Below are 16,993 nucleotides of genomic sequence, written 5' to 3' on the forward strand. Positions count from 1 at the left end.
AGGATAGGACGAGTCTTCCAGCAAAAGACACTCCACCTTCCCCCACGGACACATGTTTTCTTAGTAAAACAGTTTCACAGTGCGAAGCTGTGTCAGTCTTCTGTGTAAAGAAAATCGGTTTGAACACCATGGGGGCTGTTTTTAATAAGCTGCTGAGTAAAGAATAGGAATTTTCCTGCTGTCAGCAGTATTGTGTATATAGTTTTTTGTACAGGCTGTGAAAAGTTTCACAAAAAGAGGTCTTTAAAATTAGGCTGGTCAAATGATTATTTTAATTCTTAAAAAATAAATCAAAAACAAGATATAATGTTGTGTTCCTACTTAGACATTGCACGACTTTAAAAGCTTAAAAAACAGGTTTCGATAGTTAATAACCACTTTTAAAAAATGGGTGATTTTTCTTCCTCATGATCAGTTTAGAATCTCTGTTTATGCTGTAAGGTTTTTACTACTTAATTAAACGTTTAAAATACACGAATTTCATAAACACAACACACGTTTCGATTAAAAAAAATAATATTCTGTTATCTTCCTGGTATGTAGAACAGATCAGCAGGTTTTTTTTCCCGTATCAGAGGCTCTGAGAACAGTGTGCTGCCCACTGCACTGTGTCAGAGGGAGAGGTAGCATTGGAAAGGAGAAAGCGCAGAGCTCAATAATGCACAATGGCTGTGAAGCACCAATTGCGTTCATAACTTAGTGTTTAAAATTAAACAACGTAAATAATTTTCTTTGACTTCTAAGTCCCTTTATTATCATCAAGCACAGGTTTCTTTTTTGATGCCATCGTTAGACAAAGCAGGAACTTATTGTACTTTCTAATGACATTACATGTGGAAAGATTACAGATTACAGATTTTAATCGTCTTTAATTTTGTTATACATTTTAGAAAAGTTTCATCTACGCATACACCACAAAACTATTTTCGATTGTATTTCTGAATGCTATGTATAAAAAAACTTTTGAATGGCTGCATCTGTATTACAGACATTTACAACAAAGACATATCATAAAACATTTACATATATTGTTAAGTTATTACTTTAAATATATACTTTAAATTACTGTAAATATATTACTTTATTTTATATAACACCTTTACAACAGGCATCTCAAAGTAATACAGGATTCTGGCTATCAAATTCTGAACATATTGGAGATTGCTCAGTGTGGAGTTAAATAACCTAGTGAACAGGATGTGCATCTATTAATTGTGTTGAAAAAAGCCTTTCTTGATTTCTTTAGTTCCTAGTTTCTCTATGTTCCCTTTAAAATAAACGATTATCCCACAATGCTGTGTACTACATGGCCGGTAGGGAAACTAAAGGGAAATTTTAGTAGCTGAGCATAAAAAGAAGAGAAGCATAAAGCGTGTGATGGTCATAAACTATATTAATTTAGGAACTGCATCAGAGATATTTTTTTAACTGCATTACATTGGGGAGAATCAGTATAGCTTACATTTATATAGAATGTATAGAAATACATTTTTCCTGCATCAAAGTTTAACTCGTTCAGATTGCCCTACATTACAGCCCCAGTGCTGCAAGGTAGCAATGCTAACCACTTCACCACCGTTAAAAATGGATGGATATCTTAGTTATCTTTCTAATTCAGAGGTTTGCATGCATAATTTAATTTTGAGAGCCACTGAGACATCTGGTACTACTGTTGTATTTATGAAAAAAAAACATACAAAAAGCATACTAACAACTGTGCCATCCTATTCCTTAGTTAATACATTTTATTTTTATAAACAGTTAACATTTTTAGCAAAATATTTTGAATTATATTTACCCTATTTTTTCTTTAATTTTGTATTTAACTTATTTTATGATAGAAAGATTTAATGTACATTTGAACAATAAAAATATGGTATTACAAGATGTGGAGAAAAGTGCAACAATTTATTACAGTGCTAAATTTAATATTATTGATTACTAATAGTTTATGCTAACACCTAACTTTCTTAAGTAGATGTATTAAAAACAGGTGGGTAGCTGCATCAGCATGCATAGGCTGCAAAGGAACAAGTAATAGGTTTATTCCATGCTGAAAAAAAGAAGAAAGAGAACACAACGTTTCGGCCGTGGAGCCTTCTTCAGGTCTTGACACCTGAAGAAGGCTCCACGGCCGAAACGTTGTGTTCTCTTTCTTCTTTTTTTCAGCATGGAATACACCTATTACTTGTATTAAAAACAGGTTTGCCCAGCCTAAGAGGGGGGGTCAGCTGACACTCCTTCATACACTCAAGTGAAAAATTAATAATGCCAATATAAACGTCAAATTCTCTCTCGCTTTGGCGATTTTGAAAAAAGTATTGAAACAAGAGAGTGTGTGTTTTTTTTAATTCCTGGTGGAATCGGGCTTCCATTAGAATCAAGTAATAGGTTTATTCCATGCTGAAAAAAAGAAGAAAGGTACACATTCCATAAGAATCAGCACCCTTATATAGCGCCTTTATATAGCGCCTTTAAAGGTGGCTTCTCCTTGCACTTTGACAGATCGTCTTTAAATTAATTTTTGATTTAAAGTTTGACAGTAAATGTTTATATTGTAATGCATACAGCCTCCATTTCTTTATAACATTTTTCAAAATCGTTTGCGCAGTCTAAGGGGGGGGTCTGCTCTCATTGACAGCTGACACTCCTCCATACACTTAAGTGAAAAATTAATAATCCCAATGTAAACATCGTATTTACAATTTGTTGATCATAAAAATGTTAAGTTCTCTAAAGCTTTCTCAGTCACGTACGATAGTTTACCCATGGAGCTGTGTAAGCATGCGAAGGCAGCAAAATATCAGCTAAATTTGAAGTTGTGACACCTAAAATATTATTAATAACCTTTTAAATCTGAAGGGAGATCTAAACGGATCCCCACACGATCAGAGGGCAAGACGGTGATAACTCATTGTTATTAAAAAAATGACTTAGATTCAAACATGTTGTGATATTTAGAAATATAAAAAAGTCAATTAATTGTCCATAATATTGCTATTTTATTTTTTCAAAGAAATGTTTGTTAAAAGAAAATTCATAGCACTAGCTGGATTTGAACAGCCAACCTCTCACTTAGAAGTCAGGCACTTAGACCATCACACCACTCACATGATGAGTGGAAAATTAAATATTTTCGTTTTCAAAGAATGTGGACCAGGGTAATACTTTGAGTTTACAGCTTGTCCAAGGTCATTCGTTATTAATACTATTAGTAATATCTTTGGTAAAGACTTTGATGGTGACAGCTCAAACGCTGTACATGAGAGGTTGAGCTTTATTAGCTCCACCTTGCGGAAATTCCAGATACTATTATTTTACTTGCGGTACCATGTGGTATTATGCAAGAATATACGGTATTAATACAGTATTATACGGTAACTTGAGTTATACCGCGACAAGCGTTATAACGCAGTATCGCCCGGTTGTTTTGAATGGCTGCTTCTGTAACTCCACCTGGCGGTTTTATAAGGTGATTCCGGATACTATTAACATAATCTAATTTCCAAGAGGTAAAATGTGGTATGACCTGAAATGAATTGTTATGACGCATGTTTGATGCAACATGCCCACCGCGTTGTACCGCAGTGTACCCCGCTTATTTTGAATGGCTGCATCTGTAGGACAAAATATTTAATCTCTGCATCAAAGCATGAAAAATGATGTTGGAAGCCTTTATCATTGGATAAATTGAAAGCACTAGTCAGTTGAATTTACAGATTATTTTAAGAGCTCATCTCACATTGATTGAAACACTTGTGTGTGTGTTTTTTTTAAGTATGAATACTTATTCAATCAGTTATTTTCTGGTTTATATCCATAATTCATTTGGCAGGATCTGTAGAATTGGCTACACTTTGATATTATAAAGTATTTTGTGCAGATCAATGGCATAAAATCCCAATTAAATACTCAATTATTCCATATAGTAACCCAATAATAGATAAATATATCCAACGGGAGTGAATACTTTTGATAGATAATGTATTAATTATATAAATAATGAGAAAGCAGCAGAGTGAATTCTGAGGTTTACAGAAATATTTGGGCCATTATTTTGAAGAAATGACTTACATCATCACCATCAGAATGACAGTGACCCGAAACACACCATCCCAGCAAACCTCGAGTTATCTCAGCCAGTCCAAGTCAAATCCAATTGAGCAGCATTTAATATAATGGGGGGGGGGGGGATAGAAAGAATGGACAAAACTATCCTGTTTTGCTCATTAAAACATCTTATTAAAGCATCTCAAGTGATTACGTTTTTAACTTAAAGTGGATGTGTCTCGGTACTTATGTTGACTTGAAATCAATGGAACACAAAGTAAGTTGTTGTTATAATCTGATCAAACGTATGCATAACTTACCCAGAAATAACATATGGACGATTTACCAGGAATAAAATAACTCCCCAGAGTTATGCAAGATTTACATAAATCCAATATTATGTAAAATCCTGACCTGGGCAAAATAAAGACTTATTAAATATGAATTTTCTTTTAGCTTTATTTACACATTTTAACAGACAGCCTCCAAGTAAAAACCAAATGCTCCTACCTTCTGAAAGTACAAACTGAAAACCTTGAAAAATGGGCTGAATTATTCTAATTATTTCCATAATCTTAGATGTAGAAGTCAGACATGTTGGTCTGTAATCACACTTGGGTCAGTTTCCTCACTCTTCTTGTGGCTGGGCTCTATACTGGCAGTGAGCCTGACTGGAGCAGCTGTTGGCTCATCAGAACCCCTTCACTGCAGAATGTTATTGTGCTCTTCTGCCATGCCTTCCTGATTTTCTTGTTGAATAACCTCATGCCTTATAGGAGAGTCAGGGCAAGCTATAGGATCACCTTGTATTCTGCATTTTACTGAATACTCTGGTGAGATTCTGCCTTGTTAGAGTATTCATTAATTTTAATTGATTAAAAAAACAATATAATCATTTCTTACAGGTGGTTAGTAATTTTTAAGTTAAAATAAAGTTTCCTTAACTCAGTATATCTTGTGGAGAAGGGGACACAGAATCTCAGTCTGGTTACCAAAAAAAAAATTGTTCAAATATTTAGTTGTAAGTTTACAGTTTTCTTTCCTACTGATGGCAGAGCTGAAATCCGATGGAAGTAGATCCCAGACACAGTCCAATGTTTTAAGCAAACCTTCCTTCAAGCCAATTGAAAAGCAGTTCAAAAGGCTTACACATTAAGCACTAATACCTTCAACACTGTGCTATGGTTTACCTGTTCTAGAGAATTACCTTTATCAGTTCATGTGATATGAATGTCATGAATGTGAACTCAACAATCTCTCCTTTCTGGTGTGAGATAATAGCAATTTATTTAGGTTCTAGGACTCACAGAATACAAAGAGATTTCACTTCTGACAGCTTAGTCTTTCCTGTTGTACATGCAAAGATGTTCTTTCTATCCAAGATCCAAAACTGTATGAGATGTATCCGATTTGTTTGACTTTTAGTGCTGTCCTAAAATTATACAATCATTATTTTCATTTGAACTAACCTTTCATTTTTTTAATAATCCTGTCCTGTTGTATATTGAATCGACAAAACACTGTGATTAATGAATACAAAGTTTTGCTATTTTTTACTGGTGCTTGTACTGTATTACAGGGGTTGTCATGCATTAAGATTCCAAAACAAAAAAAAATTAAAATTTCTGAAAAATTCTCACTGAACTTAATGAACATAAAAGGTATCAGTCATTCACTTGAGAACTATACATGTGTTTATAAAGACACATTTTCTAAAGATTGTGTACATCTTTAAACATTGATATTCACAGGCTAAGTTTTTTTTTAACGTGCTTTATGCTGTTGGAGTAAAGCACTTAAAATGTTTTCATTTAGGGTCTGATGATATAAGCAAGACTGTGTTTTCTGAACTTGGCACCCTTCACCTGGACCCTTTGCTTAAAGACTCCTTGAAGGTAATTGTCATTAAATTAAAAAACTTCTTATTGAATTGTTTGGTCCACCGGTTTACTGAAAGAGCTGTTACAGAATAGTGGTACTATTGATACAGATGCAGCCATTCAAAATGCGCGGTACAAACCCGCGGTACGGTAATCTACCCACAAGCCACCGCAGGGCACCGCGGTAAGTGATTGGCTGGCCAAAATGACCGACAGGGGCACTCGTGGTGCATTGGTTGGTAGTGAAAAGATTTATTTCATTTAATGTCTTTACTGTGCACATTTTAATCCGCTTAGTTTTGAATATTTATATGTAATTTTACCACTAATGGGAAATTTTAGTAGCTGAGCATAAAAAGAAGAGGAGCATAACGCATCTGAAGGTCATAAACGATATTAATTTAGGAACATAAACATTACTGTATGTACGTAAACTTTACTGTGTATGGCTGGTCTTGGTAGTTTAAAGAAAAAATACACACCAGTCTTCCATTTCTCCCTAAACATTTTAAGCATGAAAGTTTTATGAAACGGTACCCAAATATGTGATTGCTGTATAGGATGAATTTTAATCTTAAAAAATGATTTAACACGAAAATTAAGCTGTTTACATCTTCCGCCTGAGAACAGTCACCCGTTGCTACCCAACGCAGAAACACAGCCACTAACTAGCAAAGAGAGGACATTAGCTAGCCAATATGATAAAGAAATAAATGATTAATTGGTTTATTTCTTTTGCACATTTATTTGAACATTTCCATCGATTGTACAAGCACTTGTAAACTGTCCAATCCCTAGTTCATCAGGCATTTTCTTTTATGCTGCGGGCATTCTCCCGGTCTGGTGCCGGTCTGTGTCTTCTAGGATATAATGCCAGCGAACTCTTGTTTTTATGTCCACTATAACTTACAGATTATTTTAAGAGCTCATCTCACATTGATTGAAACACTTGTGTGTGTGTTTTTTTTAAGTATGAATACTTATTCAATCAGTTATTTTCTGGTTTATATCCATAATTCATTTGGCAGGATCTGTAGAATTGGCTACACTTTGATATTATAAAGTATTTTGTGCAGATCAATGGCATAAAATCCCAATTAAATACTCAATTATTCCATATAGTAACCCAATAATAGATAAATATATGCCAGCGAACTCTTGTTTTTATGTCCACTATAACAGACAATCTCCTTTGCTTTTAACCGAGCGTCTAACCCCTCCGATTGGAGAAAAAAGACGTGCTGGCTTGCTATACATACTGTACCAGGAATATGATTTCTTTCTATTCGAAACGTGTATTTTAAAAGTTTAAGAAGTAAAAACCTTACAGCGTACACAGATTTCTAAACTGATCAGGATCGTTATCTTTGTCTTATCCATATTGTTCACCACTCTATCCAGCAAATTAATAATAAACTTTATTTTATATAGCATTTTAAACTAATAAGTAATTAGATTGCTTATAAACCTAATCACTTTTTCTACATAAACACAGCGTACTTGCTCTCTGAAAATGCTTTTTCTTTTTATTTAGGCTCAGATTTCAACTATAGATTCTATTATTATAAACTTTCTTGGAAAAATGTCTTTTATGTAAACCATGTTTGCTATTAATTCATTTAGGGCTAGAATATGTTCATTGTCTTCCAATCGAGTCGAGTTGACATTAAAAGCTTGCCACGCCCGGACTGTTACACCAACGCATTAGCATGTTAAAGTGATTTCATTGAGGAGCCTAGCTTTCTTAACTAGTAAGTACTGTACTTCCTTGGTTTTGGAGGGGGAGGTGTCTTTCGCTAGAAATCTCGCCCCCTTCTACTTTGAAAATACCTGTGAAACCGGTTTAATTCGTCACAGCCAGCACTCCCGCAGAGAGAGGGGTTGTACTCGTTAATGTCTTAGCCGGAACACATCATTATATCTCATTTTGTATTTCTATAAAAAAATCGTTTGCCCAGCCTAACACTATTGTTGTTACTGTTTTTATCCTGTAAAGCGCTTTGAGGAGCACAGCTTTCTCACCACTTAGATTACTTTTTGATACCATCCTTACACAAAGCAGAAACTTCTTGTATTTTCCGATGACATACAAGTGGAAAGATTACAGATTTTAATCGTCTTTATTCTGAACCAGGGAAAATCTGATCATGTTTCTCTATAACAATAATAAAAAACTTTATTTTACATATCACCTTTAAAAGTGGCATCTCAAAGCAATACAGTAGATGGAAACCACAGATTACAAAGTAAATACCCAGACAAACGCAAACGCGTTTTTAATAAAATGCTTTTATTCATTCAGCAGAGAGAGCGTAAAACCTGGGCATAACAGCTGTTCCTTTTTCTGTTCACCCGCTCTCTGGATACACGTCTCACCTGTCCTGTTCTTTGTTTTCCTAATTTGCTGATTATGCCTTCTGCGATCCACTCCTGCCCTCACACCTAAAGAAGACTATTTTAAATTGATTTGCGCGGTCCATTGTGCAATTAACACTTGTATGTGCTGTCCTTAAGGTGATATCACATAAAGGTGATATGTAAAATAATGTTTTTTTTATTGTTATAGAGAAACATGATCAGATTTTCCCCGTATCAGAAAAAAAGATCTAAAGTATACTAATTTGTCACTAGTATACTTTTAATACAGTCTTTGCTGTGCTCTTGAGGATCCTTGTGATATTTCGAGCTCTGGTTGAATGATAAGTGTAGCAGTTTAAATAATTTTCGTAGTTAGATATTATGAAACGCTCTGTTAAAAGCAAGGGAGTTTTTATGTCCATTACAGTAAAAGAAAATGCCTGACAAAGCAGGGCTTGGACAGATTCCAAGTGCATTTTTGCAATTTACGTTGCATTGTGCTGCTGTAATACAGTTTAAAATAATTAAAAGTCTAAACAGTATCAGCTTTATTTATTGCAATTTGCAATTTAAAAAAAGTCAAAAACCGCACTCAAAATGCAATTTAGAGCTTTCTGGCAAGAGGAGACACCCAAATTAATAATGTAACATGCCACTGCATGAACAAGGTTATACTGCTATTTCCTTAGATACGCGATTAAAAAATAATTTTTATTAAATTTTTAATAAAATGTTTTTGTTCACTCATAATCTGACAATTTCAGGAAGACTAAGGAAGGACTAAGGGAATTGTCATCTGTTGTGAAAGCTCTGTGAGCTCTGTGACTTTGAGACCGCTTGTTATCCCAGGTTGTTTGAATTGCCACAATTCAAATAGAGAAAAAAGAGCTGACTGACAAGATTTAAGATGTGGCTGTCAATGTTGGATTAAAAAAGACACATTGCCCGACGTTAGTTGCATTGCTTGAAAAATAATTTTATTTTGAGAGACTGGATAAGTAATTCAAGTGTTTTTTTTTTAACTTCCTGAAAAACAAATAATAATTTAACTATATGTGCAAATGTTTTATGATATGTCGCTGTTGTGAATGTCTGTGGAGTGTATCTTATTTGCCTGTCTGTCCTGGCTATGCTCTCTCGCTTGCTCGCCCTCCCCTTCTCTCTCTCTCAATTCAAGGTGCTTTATTAGCATGACAGATTGGTACAATCAGTGTTGGGTATTTACTTTGCTTTGAGATGCCACTTTTAAAGGTGATATATAAAATCAAGGCTTTAACTTGCTTTAACTCCGCAAGTCTGAGTTCTCGTGTCTGTCCTATCCGAACCCGAAAGTATTACAATATGTATCTTTATAGCAGGTGGTGTACAACTTTTTAGTATAGATTACACTTTTCTAAAATGTATTTAAAAAAAAAAACGATTACAATCTAATCTTTCCATGTTTGATCCCAGGATCCCAAGAAAAATAAATCTAAACGGGGAGAATGCTATGCTGAAAGTTTATTAAGATACTTAGAAGACAAAGATATCAATTTATGTTGCATTTGTCTGATTGTGAATCAAAAAACACATATATTTAAACCTGCGTTTGTGATTTAAATCAAAACGCGATTTAAATCAATATAAATGTTTATATTGTAACACATAGGTGACTATTCATTGTTATTAAAATGACTTAAATTCGATCATGTTGTGATATTTAGAAATATAAATTTGTTTGGTGCGAGTGAGGTTTTATTTAATCTCTGACCCAGGGAAATGTTTTATTTTTTCAAAGAAATGTTTGTTGAAAAAAAAGTCATGACTCCAGCAGGATTCAAACACACAGCATGTGAGGTAGGAGTCAGGAGCCTAACCCACAGTGCCACCAGCAAGGTCACATGCAGAGTGCTGAAAAAGTACTACAGAAACATTATCAACAGACAATGTACAGCATGTACTATTCTTGTGTTGCGGTACATGAATATAATTATATCGTTATTAATTTCTTTAGATACGCAATTCCATATTATATTCCCTTTTAATCAAATTCTAAAAGTATGCTTGTTGACTCCAGTATCACATTAGTTAAAGACTTCGAAGCTTAAAATGTTAAGGGAGAAATGGAATACTGGTGTGTATTTTTTATTTAAAGTACAGAGACCAGCCATATACTGTATGTTTATGTTCCAAAATTAATATCGTTTATGGCCTTCACACGCGTTACAGTATGCTCCTATTCTTTTTATGCTCAGGTACTAAGATTTCCCTTCAGTGGTAAAATTCCATATGAATATTCAATGCTAAAATGTGCACAGTAAAGACATTTACTGTAAATCTTTCTACGACCGACCAACGGACTACGAGTGCCCCTGTCGGTCAACCAATCACGTACCGCGGTATTTTGCGTCATTGCGCGTCACAATGCGCGACGCCGTAGCCAATTACCTCCGGTATGTGTCTGTACTGCGCACTTTGAATGGCTGCATCTGTACCTTCCAATCACTGATGTCGCTCTCCCTAAACCTTAACGTGATGTTTTGCAGATGTGCAGTGTGCCTTTACTCCTGTATTAAAAACGACCTCTGTTGTCGGGCGGAGTTGAAGGAGAACTAACTGCACAGAAAAAGTATGTAACGATAAAATGTTTCTACACTTCAGAATGTCCCTTTAAATCCCTGCTCACACACGTCGGTGTGGGGAGCGGGCAGGTAGAGAGCTTTTCCAGAAACTCATGATGTTTCTCATGGGGTGTTACCTGCAGTAGTATCTCTCTCCACGCCTTTGGAAAGAAAAGAGTGGCTCCAGTGCAGGGTAAGGTCAGAAAAGCTGGTCTGATTGTCTTATAAAACAAGAAATTAAAATCAACAGGGAAATTGAACAATACAGAAATCAGAGCAGTATACAATAGGAAGCAAGCAAACAAAATGCTCAGCAAAATCGTAGTTGAGTAAATTGGTGTAAAAAAAAATATTTGTAAGCAAAGGAGAGCCCGTGCTGCGTGTGAAACACACCAATAGTTCAGCATTTCTGAAACGTTTAATTGAATTGACAAAGAAATCCTCTCCTTAAACTTCAAAAAAGGATTATCTGTGGAGCCAGCAGGCGAAACACTGCAGTTGCCCGTTTCTCACAGGTGTTTGAAGTTGTGGATAACATTTAGTTAAACCTAATAACTGGTTGGGCCACCCTTAGAAGCAACAACTGCAATCAAGCGTTTGCGATAACTGGCAATGAGTCTTTTACAATGCTGTGGAGGAAATTTGGCCCACTCATCTTTGCAGAATTGTTGTAATTCAGCCACTATGGAGGGTTTTCGAGCCTTAACCGCTTTTTTAAGGTCATGCCACAACATCTCAATCGGATTCAGGTCAGGACTTTGACTAGGCCACTCCAAAGTCTTCATTTTGTTTTTCTTAAGCCATTCAGAGGTGGACTTGCTGGTGTGTTTTGAACTTGAACTTGAACTTTATTGCCATATGTAACCGGTACTGGTACAATGGAATTCTTACTTACAGAAAATCTCTCGATTGTAAAACAAGTGTAAAAAACAAGACAAAGTGCAAACAGTGCATCAAGACAATGTACAAACAAACAATAGACAATGTGCAAGTAAACATGTAGACAGTTTGAATGTAAACAATACAGACGTGTAAACAATGACTGGAGATGTGCAATAGATAAGAAATCATAAAGAGGTAGATGGTGATGGTGTAGGTGTGGTCCGAGGGGGATGGCTAAATTTCTTCGCCAGTCTCACTGCTTGTGGATAGAAGCTATTGAAGAATCTAGTGTTAAGTGTCCGTATGCTCTTATATCTCTTGCCTGAGGGCAGTGGGGTGAAGAGCTCATGCCCGGGGTGGTGACTGTCCTCTGTGATGGCCAGAATTCTACCACGGCAGCGGTCCTCATAGAGCTGTTTAATCTCGTTGAGACTGCAGCCGATGATCTTCTGGGCCATATTGACCATTCTCTGTAGTGCCTTTCTTTCTCGCGAAGAGGTGTTACCATACCACACAGTGATCCCGTTGGTGAGGATGCTCTCGATGGTGCAGCAGTAGAAGTTCACCAACACATGTATTGGCATCCCCCATCACTTGAGGCACCTCAAGAAATAAAGGCGCTGCTGAGCCTTCTTCATGATAGAGTCAGTGTTCACAGTCCAGGTTAGATCTTTAGAGATGTGAATTCCCAAAAACCTAAAGCTGGTGACTGTTTCCACTTCCGTTCCATCAATACTGAGTGGGCTGTGAGTGTATGGCCTGTGTCTCCGAAAGTCCACTATTAGCTCTTTCGTTTTCTTTATGTTCAAGTCCAGGTTATTGCTATGACACCACCTAAGCAGCTGTTCAACTTCATCCCTGTAAGTGGACTTGTCATCATCACTGATCAGTCCTATTATAGTGGTGTCATCGGCAAACTTAATGATGCGGTTGTTGCTGTGTCTTGCTGTGCAGTCGTGAGTAAATAGGGAGTACAACCTTGGACTCAGACAGCAGCCTTGTGGGGTTCCAGTGCTCAGGGTGAGTGGTGTTGATGTTTTATTGCCTATCGGCACCACCTGTGGTCTCTCAATAAGAAAGTCCAGCAGCCAGTTGCAGACAGAGTTGCACAGACCTAATCCCCTGAGCTTTGTCACCAGTTGACTGGGTATGATGGAATTGAATGCTGAACCGTAGTCCACAAACAGCATTCTCACATACGAGTTCTTAGTGTCCAGGTGTTCCAAGGTTGTATGCAGAGCCAGGGAGACAGCATCATCCACTGCTCTGTTGTTCTGGTAGGCGAACTGCAAGGGGTCCAGGGACTCTGTGATGGAGGAGTTGATGTGTGACAACACCAGCTTCTCCAGGCATTTCATCACCACAGATGTTAATGCTACTGGGCAGTAATCATTCAGGCATGTCACTTTTGTCTTTTTGGGGGTTGGAACAATAGTGTTTTTTTTAAAGCAGGTGGGGACCATGGACTGTGACAGGGAGGAGTTAAAGATGTCCGTAAACACTGTGGTCAGCTGGGCTGCACATGTCCTCAGGACGTGAGGTGGTATCCCATTAGGCCCTGCAGCCTTACGGATTTTCACCCTGCTCAGAGTCTTCTGCACGTCCTGCTCTGAGAGTTTCAGATCAAACTCGCCCTGCACACTTGGGGTCTTCTCAGCATTGCCCTTGTTCAGAGCATCAAAGTGGGCATAGAAGTTTGCCCGCTTTGGATCATTGTCCTGTTGCAGAACCCAAGTGCGCTTCAGCTTGAGGTCACGAACAGATGGCCGGACATTCTCCTTCAGGATTTTTTGGTAGATGGCGGAATGGTTCCATTTACCACAGCAAGTCTTCCAGGTCCTGAAGCAGCAAAACAGCCCCAGACCATCACACTACCACCACCATATTTTACTGTTGGTATGATGTTCCTTTTCTGAAATGCTGTGTTACTTTTACGCCAGATGTAATGGGACACACACCTTCCAAAAAGTTCAACTTTTGTCTCGTCAGTCCACAGAGTATTTTCCCAAAAGTCTTGGGGGTCATCAAGATGTTTTCTGGCTCATCAGTGGTTTTCGTCTTGGAATTCTGCCATGCAGGCCATTTTTGCCCAGTCTCTTTCTTATGGTGGAGTCATGAACACTGACCTTAACTGAGGCAAGTGAAGCCTGCAGTTCTTTGGATGTTGTTGTGGGGTTTTTTGTGACCTCTTGGATGAGTCTTCGCTGTGCTCTTGGGATAATTTTGGTCTTTAGAAATGGCTTTATAAACTTTTCCAGACTGATAAATCTCAATCACTTTTTCAGACAGGGCCATGTAGGTTTAATTTTTCCCTTAATAATAAAAACCTTCATTTAAAAACTGCATTTTGTGTTTACTTGTGTTATCTTTGTCTAATATTTCAATTTGTTTGATGATCTAAAACTTTCAGTGTGACAAACATGCAAAAAAATAAGAAATCAGGAAGGGGGCAAACACTTTTTCATACAGCTGGCTCTGTGGCGCAATGGAGAGCGCGTTGGACTTCTAGGCCTTGATAGAATGAAGTCATTCAAAGGTTGTGGGTTCGAGTCCTACCAGAGTCATGTATCATTTTTATTGAACCTTTCTAAATCCTCTAGGGATTGGTGTTGATCAAGTCAAATACAGGACTTCTTAAGAGTCCACAGTTGAATATGAACCAGCAGCCACAAGAAAGAAATTAGCACTGGACTGTGATCACATCACTCCTGTCCTGGAGTCCTTGCACTGGCTTCCTGTCAACTTCAAAATCCTCAAGCTCAGCTATAAAGCTCTCCATGGCTTGGCACCTCAGTACCTGTCTGGGTTATCGCCCTACTCCCCACCTCACAACCTTCGCTCTTCTAATTGTGTTTTCCTATCTGTCCCCCAGTCCATCTGGACTACACTCTATGGGTGACAGGGCCTTCTCCTGTTTTGCCCCAAAGCTCTGGATCTTTATCCCCAAGGACATCAGTCACCTTCTCTAAACTCCTTCAAATCCAGACTCAAAACCCTCTTCTTTAGAAGAGCTTTTAATGCACTATTCTTTACCCCTCTGTTCCTACTGTATTTAATACCACCATCTATTGTCTCCTCTAACTGTGTATTCTCATCCTGCTTATCTTGTGTATTTTTTTAACTTTATTGTTGTCATTCTGTAAAGTGCTTTGAAAAGCCACCTTTAAAAGCGCTATATAATGTAAAGATTATTATTATTATTATTAATAATGAACAGTGCATTTAACACTGAGCACATGTGGTCCTTCTTTGCAAAGGATTGCAAAGGTTGGGAATTAGCTTTTCACTCGTGTTGTTGAAGACCGTATCCTGGCTGTGTTGCAGGAAATGTCTGGATGCCATCACCGGATCAAGGAGAGGATCAGGGTTTTGGGAAGTCTTTTTGATGCCTGACACTGTGTGTTTCCTGGTTGTAACGGGTGTCATTCTGGACCTAAACAACAGAGAACACCATTGAAATCGCTGGACTGCCTAGCGGACACTTTGTCGCCTTCTTCTGACCTGTAATTAATGTGATTCTCTGAAAACGTGGCACGTTGTATCTGTGCTACCTTTATGGAGGGTGACCACACTCATAAGGATCATAGATTCGATCACAAGCATCTAAAAACGAGAATGAGAAAATGACATCACGCTATAAGGCTGAATGGCACGAATTCTCCTGTTCCTTCTGCAGCAAATGTGAGTTTTTTTGCTTCTTAACACTGAGATAGTTGGAGATATTTGGCAGCTGTGGGATTCCAACTCAACCCTCAAAGAGACTGGAGCTTTAATCCAGCTCTAAACTAAAAACTTACTGACTTGTAAGGGCTGGTAGGAGAGGAAAAGAATAAATGCTTCTTTTTTGGTCTTTAGCTACTAAAAGAAAGGAAAAAATATTTGATTATTATTTATTCACCAGTTGTTTTGATCAAATTATTGTAACGCAGTGCCATATTAAGGTATAATATGTACATGAACGTCATGTCTGAGTCGATGATGGCAGCTGAGTATCGCTGGAGGACAGTTCATCATGAGTGGGTAAGCCTGCATAATGAGGGAGAAGAGATCGGCCTCTCTGATGCAGTGTCCAGTGACACTAACCTTCTGTCCTACTGTTCTCTGCTAATGTAGAGGGTGAATGCTTATTTAGGTGAATGTAAGGTTTCATTCTTGTAAAATATTTCCGAGCACTTTTTTTGTTGCTGAAAATTAATCTTGTGCATTTGAATGAATTCCGATATTGTCACCTAATTCTATACATTGTTTCATCAGACTAGAACTTTTATAGGAGCTCAATTGCATTTATGAATTGCATAGTGATAGTATTTCTTTCCGTTTAAATACTTCAGTCAAAAATGTAGAGAAGGTGCTCCTGTTTTCACCATTATAAGAACTGTGATGCACCAGTAATATTTACTCTCACAAAAGTATTGTAATTGTATTGTTCTGTTCTGTAACATTCTTGAGTGACACAAACCTTCTGATTTACTGCACTACACTTCTCCAGAGGCCAGTTCAGCACACAAGGATCCTCAGTCAAACAAACAATGCAATCGCTTGATAAAAGCCATTCCTCATCCTTTCTCTTAGTATTGGTGCAACTTTTGTATCCAAAGAAGGCGATTTGACAATGAAAGGTGCAATCATCTTAAAGAGAGTCTTCATGAAGGCATGCACAGCTTAAGGCACATGAAGCTGAATCCGTGAGCTGATTGACACAAAACAATGTCACTTCACATTATCCGCAAAGCTGTTTTGCTTGTCTGACCACCTCTTCGTACTTTACAGTGAGCGCATATATTTCAGTTTCTTCTTTTGTATTTTCCTTACTATTTTACTGTCCCTTTCCCCCATGTGGAGATGTATCCACTGCCAAAACTGCTGTCTGATTATTTAAATTATCTGTAAAACTGTTACATGACTTCATCTAATTGTAAATTTATAAGACAGTCTGTGAGACATTTGTGAGAGTAGCTGAATCCCAGGGCTGGTGTGGAATCACACACAGACGGGTCTTCTGTGTGATCTGAATCCCACTGCCCAGAGCTACAGACTGGTCAAATGGTCACTATTGTAGACACGACCATCGGACAATCGGCTACAAATAATCAATATACTGATCATATTGTCACTACTGGGTTTTATTACATAAATACTATATATAAATAATAAGATAATTCCACACTCATGTGTGTTATAAAACATTTATAAACATTTTGGGAGGCTGACATACAGTAAAGA

General features: G+C 37.3%; 1 non-coding gene across 1 annotated transcript; it reads left to right on the plus strand.

Annotated features, from left to right (window-relative positions):
* Positions 1-14,241: 14,241 nt before the first annotated feature.
* On the plus strand, positions 14,242-14,334 carry trnar-ucu (transfer RNA arginine (anticodon UCU)). The gene is made up of 2 exons: positions 14,242-14,278; positions 14,299-14,334. It is a non-coding gene; the product is annotated as a tRNA-Arg (tRNA).
* The last annotated feature ends 2,659 nt before the right edge of the window (positions 14,335-16,993 follow it).

This window comes from Lepisosteus platostomus, chromosome 5, assembly GCF_059453375.1.
Source record: "Lepisosteus platostomus isolate fLepPlt1 chromosome 5, fLepPlt1.hap1, whole genome shotgun sequence".
Taxonomy (NCBI): Eukaryota; Metazoa; Chordata; class Actinopteri; order Semionotiformes; family Lepisosteidae; genus Lepisosteus; species Lepisosteus platostomus.